Genomic DNA, 8,278 nt, shown 5'->3' with positions numbered 1-8,278 from the left:
GCAGGAAAACATAATCAGGTGTTTGTCCTGTTGTATTTTGCAAAGGCGCACTGGTAGATTTTCTTTTAAAAACTGCATTATTTGTAAGTACAGTCCAGTGAGATCTTAAAAATTAGGGCAGCTTATGAATATGATGATTCTGTAACTTAGAGTCAGTGTTCTCTTTTTAGTCAAAAGGAAGCAGGTCCATTTTGCAAAACACATTGCTCAACCTAGCAGCTTATTCACATAAGCAACACCGTTGAAATCACCAGTTTTCCTCACATTAATTTTGTTTCCTTACAGTAATTTTGTCCTTGTAAAGACTGACATGTTTGTTTAAAACTACTTATACCAACATTGCTAATGCTAATTCTTCCTTCTGTGGATTTATACTGGGATAGTTGTTTCCATGAGGAATTCACACTCCTAAATCAGGCAGCTATCCTCATACGAATTAGGACTAATAAAATGCATATTTGCACATTTTCTGTATTTGATGAGCAGGAGTTGAAATGGGGCCTATGCTTCAAGCTGAATATGATGGGGAAAGAAAGAGAAAGAGAAAAACAATGTCAATGAAAAGATGAGAATAACAGGCAAGGTGATAGTAAAATGGAGAAGTCTTCTGCCATGGCTGAATGCTGAATTATTTAAAGCAGAATAAATAAGGTATACTACAATATGAATTATTCTTTACGTAGTTATATCCATTTGTTGCCATGGCCCATCTACTGTGCCATCTGCAGAAATGTCAGTCCATATGAACCTTTTGCCTTACATGTCTATGATTAGGACATTTAGAAAGAAGCTGAATGCAGACCAAGAGCTAAAATATACAAATAACATTAAAACTTCTGCATATATCTGATGACAAAGATAAGTAATCTATAAGTTTCATATAGGAAAGATTGATAGGATCAAATAAGAAGATTGATAGATTTCCCAGTACAAACTTGGTATGCCAGAAGATACCTCTAGCTATGGGTCAACACATGGATCTTGAATTTTGCAAATTTTTTTCTTTTACTTATTGTATTACTGCAGCTTGACTGTGTAGCTTGTGAAAAATTTCCACAATATGTTAGATGTGCTAAGCATGTAACTATTCACATCCTACATGATGACAAGAATCCAAATTCAGTTCATGTATGGCGGGGGCCTAGAAATGAGAAGAACATAGGATTTAGACCCTGGCTGAAAGATCAAATTCTTGTCTTTGCCTGGTTCTGAAAATAGACCCAGAAATCATAGTTTCCTAGACTTTCTCAGCATGGAAGCCAATTGAGTCAATCTGGTTTGATAATTGCGTTAATTTGGGGGCTTTCAAAAATTTTATTTTTTACAAAATGAAAGTTGCCTAAAGAAGTTATATGAAAGGTCTATTTGATATGGACAAAATATCACGCCTGGAAGCACATGCGGATTTAAGACTTGTTTTGTGTACACTGTGATCCTATTAACCTAATAGTTGCAGTGTAGGGAAAACATGGTAAGTTGTAAAAAAGCTTGAATCTATTATTGTCTCAAGACAAATCTTACACATCAGGCAGATTTCAGTTTTTGACTTTGTGAACAGTTTCCACTGACTGTATGTATGTGCTGTCTGAAGTTTCTTACTTGAGTGAGAAGTTGTTTTGGCTAACAAAGTAAGTTTGTTATTAAGTCTGTATGTTAGATAATTAACTATAATTGTAACTAACTACCTAGCTACATGAAGATTTTCCCTAGACGACAGTGTATGAAAATATGTAATGCTTTCAATGCATATCCAGACAAGTGTAGAGTCTTCAATTGGAAAATAAATGCTTCTACGTGGCCTTATAGGGCTCAGTTTTGTTTGGACTGTGAATGGGTCTTTGGCATGACTTTAAGCTGTGTTTAAAATGGTTTGTTACGGTGACCTTAGTAGTCACAGAATCTCCAGAGTATGAGCTATGGGTCAGATTTACTGTCCTAACCCTGACATGCTCTGTGTCATTCTTTGAGCTGATGGGACATTTTTGCCAGCTTGTGTTTCTGAACAAGCAGATTAACAACACTGAATATAGGCAAATGTAATGCCCCTGTTGCTAATAAATGTGTGCAGATACTGAAATGAAAATACTTTTGGGTTCATAATCAATTACTGCAGAGTTTCCTATAACCAGCATTGCAGGAAAGTGCACTTTTTCCTCAAAAGGGTTCTGTATTTTTTTCCAAATGTGTAGCACAAACAGGATGAGCAGAAAGGAATAACTTCCTCGAGGCATGTACATGTACTTTTGCACTATTAGAAAATTAGAGGTGTAGAAAGTCTGGTAATACAAGTAGAAGTGATTGATAACATAGTTTGCAGAGGGGGCTTGAAGAATTTAAAAACCATAAAGAAGACCAAATTAATAAAGGATGTGTATGGAGTATTTGCAGTTATTATACACCCAAACCTGAGGTTTGGGAGAGATCTGCAGTACCGATTCTGTGTGAGCTCCCAGACTTCTGTTGACTACAGGATCTTAAAATCTGTCAAATCAGCATCTTTGTTTCACAGCATGTACTCGTGGGATATTTCAGTTCCAGGCTAGCAAAAGAAAAAAAACCCAACAAAACAGCTGCTGTGATCTCTCCTTTGATATTTGCAAAAAAGTGGAATGGTCAAGGATTTCTGAAAGGGGATCAGTAAAATCACATATGCTTAAGTGAATCTTGCCAGGCTACATTTACTATGCAGGGTAAATTTGATTTGCAAAAATGTGGAATATAGATTACTAGATTAATGAATTAAAAGAGCTTGCTGTCTGTCTTTTGCTCATTTTCTGTCTCACGGGAAGAATAAATTATATTCTGTCTCCTCACTGGAATAATTAAAATTTTGAAGAGCATGTAAGTACAGTGTTGAATAGTTACTCATCAGTTTGCTATTTTGCTGATCTTCCCTTATCATAAAGAGAACATCAGTCTCTGCAGCTAGCCATTAAGAAGAAATAAGTGCCCCAGTCAAGCCATAACTTTTGCTACCTTTCCCTCTGATTTAGAGAGTGGGTCCAAACTGGGATTTTTGATTTTTTTTTTCCCATTTCTTGCTTAATCACAATTATTTTTTTCACTGACTTTGGGTCCTGAATCAGTTCTGCAGCTGTCAGTGAATACTGAGAATTTTGTCTGTGAAATCTGTGGGAGTGAGGACATCTCACACAAAGGAACAATCTGGTTAGACGTCTTCGTCCAGGGCACAGCAAAGCCTGTGAGGCCTTTTCTTATGATTTCTGTGGGCACATAAGCAGGGACAGAGCAGCCACCGCTCCTTTCAGACAACAAGTAATTATACTTTGAGGGGAGATAACAGTGGAAACAGTCAGCCTCCAGAAAAAAGGGACATGCTGAGGCATATTTGATTGTGTGAGAAAGGACAATCGGCAATAAAAGAGAAAGGACAAAAACCCCTGTGTATATGGCATGTTACTATGAAAAAGGAAGACTTGGGGCTTTTGGGCAGGCAGAAAATGGGCTTGGTGCTGAGAAGGAAACTCTATTGCACCCTTTGACTCCACATATGGGGCTCCAAAAGAAGTGTAGTCTTGATGCAGAAGAAGGAGCAGTTCCTCCTCTCCAGTCATAGAATCATAGAATCATTTAGGTTGGAAAAGAACTTTAAGATCTCAAGTCCAACCATTAACCCAAGACTGCCAAGTCCACCACTAAATCATGTCCCTAAGCACCGCATCTACGCATTTTTTAAAAACCTCCAGGGATGGTGATTCCACCATCTTCCTATGCAGCCTTTTGCAGTGCTTGACCACCCTTTCAGTGAAGGAAATTTTTCCTACTATCCAACCTAAACCTCCCCTGGCACAACTTGTGGCTGTTTCCTCTTGTCCTGACACTTGTTATCTGGGAGAAGAGACTGACCCCCACCTGCCTACAACCTCCTTTCAGGCAGCTGTAGAGAGCAATAAGGTCCCCCCTGAGTCTCCTCTTCTCCAGACTAAACAACCCCAGTTCCCTCAGCTGCTCCTCATAGGACTTGTGCTCCAGACCCTTTACCAGCTTCGTTGCCCGTCTCTGGACATGCTCCAGCACCTCTGTGTCCCCCTTGCAGTGAGGGGCCCAAAGCCGAACACAGGATTCCAGGTGCGGCCTCACCGGTGACGAGTACAGGGGGACAATCACTTCCTTTCTCCTGCTGGCCACACAGTTTCAGATACAAGCCAGGATGCTGTTGGCCTTCTTGGCCACCTGGGCACACCGCTGGCTCACGTTCAGCCGGCCACCAACTGTCACCCCCAGGTCCTTTTCCACTGGGCAGCTTTCCAGCTGCTCTTCCCCAAGCCTATAGCATTGTGTGGGGTTGTTGCAACCCAAGTGCTGGACCCGGCACTTCTCCTTGTTGAACCTCATACAACTGGGCTCAGCCCATTGATCCAGCCCTGGGAATCATGGGGAGTCATGCAGGGGTCGTATACTGGTTGGGATACTGGGAAGAGGACTGCAGGTCTACTAGTTTCCCTGCTAAATCAGTGTTGTGAAGAGAACATGAATGCTTGCATTTTTGTTGTTGCTGTTGTGAATAAGTGGGACCACATATAAGAAACACCTGACTTCTTCATCAGTTTCTCCCTCTGGTGGAAGCAACTTGTAGAACTGCAAACCCTGGCTGATAGTCTGGGACAGGTAACAATCTGTCTATATAGAGATTCAGTGTGTATTCATATCAAATATTTCTCCTCTAAGATGGTCCCGCTGCAAAACTCCTATTTCTGTCAGTTTAGATTAGCCTTCTAAATTTTAAAGCCAGCAGCTAACAAGTTTAACAGCACAGCCTTGTAAATCATCTGTCTTGCAAAGGCACTTACGTAGAGGAGCTGAGCATCTCTGAAAATCAGGCCATTTCATTTTACTGGCTATATACGGGTGCAGCAACTTAAATTAGGCATACAGAAATGTTAGCAGTGAGATTTTCTGGAGATTGATTGCTGCTTGGTTATTAGAGCATGCTCTGAACACTTGTTTTATGCCAGAAAAGATATGACGGCAGTACTTCACTAGCCAAATGGACAGAATGACCTTTTAGAAATGGCTCTGGCACAGGATGGGGCTGACACAGCAATATCAGTGCATGTGGGTGGATACTCAGAAGCTCAGGGGTTCAGCTGACACAGTGGGTAATTTTCAGTTAAGACGAATTCTAGGTTTGGTAAGCTCATGTGGCCACACCACAGCCCTGAAAGAGAAGTGTGGGGAGCTGGCTTGGGCAGGTCAATGGTGATAAGAATATGTGGCTAAGAGTAGGGGTCAGGCAACACTAAGCATATGCTGAGCCAGTCGTTGGCAACCTTTAATTGGTAGAGCATGTATCTTTCCAGCTCAAGAATCATGTGCTCGAGGGAGCTGGGGTCCTTTGCCTTTCAGAAGTAGTTCTCTTGAGCTACTGCTTTTGGAACTTGCAGCCCAGTGCCAGCTTGGCTGTGTGGCAAGTGAAATCTGTCCTTTGTTGCGAGCTGCTGGCTCTGCCACCAGGCCGCTTGCCCAAGGTTGAATATTTAAGCTCTGTCCCTAAAGTTGGCATGATTGCTGCCCACTGGCTCAGCCTTGCTTTGAACAGCCAGGGAGATGATCCGCAGCATTCACAGATATTTGGTCAGCTTCCCACAGAGCTCTGAAGATGTCTGAAATACCTTCTTTTTTAAAGAATGAGATAAGATCTTACGGGCACAGGTTGGCATGTGCTGGAGACTGGCTGTGGTTGCAGCCAGGAAAATCAAACCTATTGAATCTTTGCTGTGCGGCATGTAGCCTGGTGTGCTCTGGCCAGGTCCCATGAACAGAGGGCAGATGCTGGGCTTGGCATTCTGCAAATGGGACCCATCTGCTCAGCTCCCTTCAGGCTCGTCTCTGGCTGTTGGCACAAGTTATCTTCTATTGAGTGGTTGCACTGTACTAACTGCAGACGCTGCTTTACTGATGGGAACTCCCCAGGGCACAGGAGGAATTGTGCCCATCTTTTTGCAGTTTTAAACTAATTGCTGTGACAAGCTACTATGAGGAGAGAAGAAGTGTGATCCTCCTATTTAAGTAATTGCAGTCTGAAATAATTAAACCTTAATTAGTGAGTTGTTGTAACTTGCTCTGGCTCATGGTCTTTGGTGCTCAAGAAATAGCAGCAAAGCCAATGTGTGATTTGACAATTAACAGGTTGTTTATTTTCTAAACAAGGGCTTTTGCCTTGCTTGAGTGGTGGGATTCTGCTCTCAGTGAAAGTTGTGTTGGTTTTTTTTCCTCTGAAATGTTTGATTTTATGTAGTGACGGTTCAGTGGTAGGAGAATAGTTGCTCTGTGTAAGCACTGCTGTAACAGCTACAAGCCCCAAATAGCCGCACTGTATTGACTCCTTCACTGTCACTGCTCTGCCTAAGTGTTTGTAGAAAATAAGCATCTGAAGGAGTAGCTACTTTGAATTTACTTCCAGAAATCCGTGGTTGCCCTTGTATGATGAGAGGACTTGGAACCAGAAGACTCAGCTCTGCACCTCAGTGTCTGTGTTGCAGCTGAGGCCACAGATGCCTCTTCTGGTTTTGGAGATTGTGCCCATTCAACCCTGGCATTAACTTATAATCTGATATTAGTTTAATTTAGTCACAGCACTGGCACGGTATGCTGTGATCTCTGTCTTCCATCTACTAAAGGGTTCCTTCCACTTAGAGAACAGCATCTGCAGTCATTGGGCTGGCAGTGAGAAAAAGAGGCTGAGGTGATAATAGTAAATAAACCAGGGCTAGGGCACAGCAGTAGCGCACGATCATCCCACCTGGCTGTTAGTGCAATCCCTGGTATGGGTTTTGGCATGTACCAGCTATGTCTCCCCCAAGGAATGCCCAGGCAAAGCCTGGATGACAGTGTCTGTCAGGGACTGTTCCTAAAGAATCAACTTGAGGGAGGGAGGAAGCGGCAGGGTTGCAAGGTGTGCTCTGCCGGTTAGCTTCAGGGCCTGTGGGCCCCGGCCTGTTTTACTCACTGATATAAACAAAGCTGGAGATGCCAAACATCTGATCCCTTTTTCCTGAGTCTGAGAAGCCAGAGCATCTGTAGGATACTTTAGCCTTGGTACTCACAGAGGTATGACAGAGCTGCCCAGGAGCTTTCATAGCCCGAAATTTTAGAGATTTCCTTTGTAATAAATGCTTCGGCTACGTACAGTTTTATGCTGGAACTGAATGATACCCTTTCTTCCACAGGCTCTGTAGAAAGTCTGCACCCTTTTAAAGAGCTACATGTCATGCTTTGTGTGCCACAGGTACAGCATATCCTGGGTAAAGCAATAACGGCTGGGAAATGTGTACACCTCCAGAGAGCCATCCTTGCAGTCAGAGTCAGCCTGCAGCTTTGCCATAAATTACGTAGCAATAAAAGTGATAAGGCATTGTTTTATTCTTTGGAAAGAAAAATGCCTCTTAAACTGGCTGGATTATCTTTAATTTCTTTGAAATTTAGCAGAGTGATTTTCTTCATGCTTTGGGAATTCACAGTGAGAGATGAGCACAGCTAATGAACCGCTTTCAAGGAATCTAAACTTAGCTAAAACCTGTTCATGAATCCCTTTGATAATCAAGAACATCAGCAGAAGAACAAGGCTGAAAAGGCAAAACCCTACAGCCTGACTTTACACTGTGTGAAATTAAGGAACCAGCTCTTACATTTGATCTTTTAGGTAAAAAGGTAAAGTACATTTACACTACTCTTGGCCTCTCATCACCTCACTTCTGGCAGTACATTTTGAATGGTGCTGATTTGTGATGCCACTGTTTTACACATCAGCCTGGCTGGATTTCAGCTACAGTTCCACATGTTGCCATTGCCATGTCCTGCCTTTGAAATGAAATGTTTGCAATTTGCCTTGCTGCGGCTTCTCCCCTTGACTGCAAAAACACAATCCAGTAGATACTCTTCCATTCTTCCTGGTTACTGAAGAATGAAACACATTTTGGCTCTTCTTAGCCGACCAAGTGCCTGTATTTGTTTGCACTTAATGGGAACTCGAGGCCACAATGCTCTGTGAGCTCCATCCCAATTTCATTGAAAAATGGGGATTCAGTTCACAAAGCTGAGCCTTATCAGATGGCAATACCTGCTTGCAATGAACAGGCTATGAAAGGGCTCTACTTAAAGGGAAGCAAAACTTCTGAGCAGATTGTCTTTAATGTTTCTTCTTTATAGAAAGAGTTACAACTGCTTTGTTGTTGTTGTTGCCCTTTTTTTTTTTTTTTGAGGGATTGCTCCACTGCTATTGTACTGATTAAATTTGTCCATTTGTTAAGCAATCTAA

This window comes from Falco rusticolus, chromosome 6, assembly GCF_015220075.1.
Source record: "Falco rusticolus isolate bFalRus1 chromosome 6, bFalRus1.pri, whole genome shotgun sequence".
Classification (NCBI taxonomy): domain Eukaryota; kingdom Metazoa; phylum Chordata; class Aves; order Falconiformes; family Falconidae; genus Falco; species Falco rusticolus.
The sequence above is the reverse complement of the archived record's forward strand: the minus strand, read 5'-3'. Positions refer to the sequence as shown.